Source organism: Branchiostoma floridae, chromosome 19 (assembly GCF_000003815.2).
Source record: "Branchiostoma floridae strain S238N-H82 chromosome 19, Bfl_VNyyK, whole genome shotgun sequence".
NCBI classification, from domain to species: Eukaryota; Metazoa; Chordata; class Leptocardii; order Amphioxiformes; family Branchiostomatidae; genus Branchiostoma; species Branchiostoma floridae.
The window spans coordinates 1,154,593-1,156,569 of NC_049997.1; positions in this window are offsets into that span (position 1 = coordinate 1,154,593).

A 1,977-nucleotide genomic window follows, 5' to 3' on the forward strand; every position below is an offset into this window, starting at 1 on the left:
AGGCCCCTGGGGCATTGAAGAAAAAATGCCTTAGGGGCCTTGATAAATACAAGCAAAATGTGCCCCTGAAATGCAGGAAATGAAGTTTCAGATGGTCAAGATTTCAATTTTTCTCTGGACGTCCCTTGCGACGGCTTGCGCCTCTGGCGCACACAACACTTCGGCACTCATCGCCATCAAAAAATCTCTTCCTCTGACAGAAAATTGTCATTACTTTTAGCCTAGTCTACCAGCGAACTTTATCCCTCAAAATCGTGCCTCAGAGGGTCCAAACTTCATCATTTGAATGACATTTCTCCAGACCTACCTTGCGACGGCTCGTGCCATGCCCGGCGCTCGAAATCGTGGAAATACGTTGGGGCCGTCGTCGCCCTCGAAACCATGTGAAGTTCTAATAGAAAGGCTATTAAACTTAAAGCTTAGTCTGCCAACAAATTTTGCCCATCAAAATTTAGGAAAGATCGTTTCAGATAGTCAAGATTTCCAAATTTTGCCGGGGGAGCATGCCCCCGGACCCCCAAGGATTACGTTGATATAGTTCGCCCTCCCCATACTGAGAAATTTTCTGCAGCCGCCTCTGTCGTGTGATTCCATGTTCGCACGAAGTTTAAGAAAACTATAGAAACTAAAATTGGTATAAATATCAATCCTGCGTGCATCTGTTCTTTGTATACGGAATGGTTCACGGACGGCAACGGGATAAAGCATTACGATGTTTACTTTCGTGACAGCGGGCTCTCTGCTGCATATGACGTAATCATGGTGGCGCGAAATTTTTTTGGCAAGTTTGTAGGTTGCAATTGGCCGAAATAACTCCCGTTTTGGAAAGATTGAAACAGTCTTGAAGCGGTTTTCGAAACGATATCGCTAAAATTTACCCAAGTCTCTTCCATCTACAACATTAATTGTTTTCTTTTGTGTAATTTCGTACATTTGTAGTGGAAAAGGTCGCCTTGGATTACCGCCCCTCCCCGCCCGCTTATCTCTTCGTTGATGTGGACGCATAAAATCCACATTTTTTTGCCTCACAGAATGCGGGAAATTTCGTTTTAGAGGGTCAAAAATGTCAAAATGTCCCGGGTAGCATGCCCCTAACCCACGAGACCGGTCGGGCCTTCGGCCCTCCGATCCCTGGACGGCCTTTAACAGCTAGCCGTCGGTCAAGTGCTACATGTTTGTATATATGTCATCAAAATGAAAACTCGGCTGTTGTAAAACTTTGGGAGATAACATATGTCCCAGCAGGACTCCAACGTGCGTAATTTGCTGACGCGCGGGTCTTGACACCCCGATCGTCGTCACGTTAAAACAACGCTACCGCTATATTATTTAATGACAGACTGCGTGTAATGGAAAAGGCAAGGAAAAATTGGGGGCCATTGAAAATTTTTTGAGCCGATGGGGGGGTCTTTTACCAGACCTATTTTGCACCAGACGCGCCCTCCCCCCCAGTAAATAACGTCAGGTCCCTAAGGGGTAAGCTTCTGGGCTGCAGGAACAAGATTCCTTGTAGTCCATATAGTGTAACGGCTACCCGCCCTTCTGAGGTACTCGGGGTTTTATCGATAGCGGTGGCATGCACGTAGTTTTCTTGGGGGATGATCGAGTTTGTGGGTCCTGACAACAGTCTGGGTTCGAGACTTCACCCTACCGCCAAGCTATAAAGCCTCTGTAACGGGGCCTACACAGGGTTGCTTCAGTCTTTAAACCAGTCAAGCTCGTTTCTCAAGCAGGGTGTCTAAGAAGACGGCAAAGTTTCTTCAAACGGTTTTAACCATGTTTCCGTTCGTCAGTATTCTACTTGTGGGCTTGATCGTCTTTCCTGGAGTCTTCGCCCAGTCAGGTATGAACCACTTCACTTTCCTCGTAGCTCTTAAATTAATGATTCTGCACAGTTTTCACCCTTGTTTACCCCAAATGAGGAACCCATAGGGCAAACACGAGCCATTAGGTGGACCTACAGAACACTAAGCCACA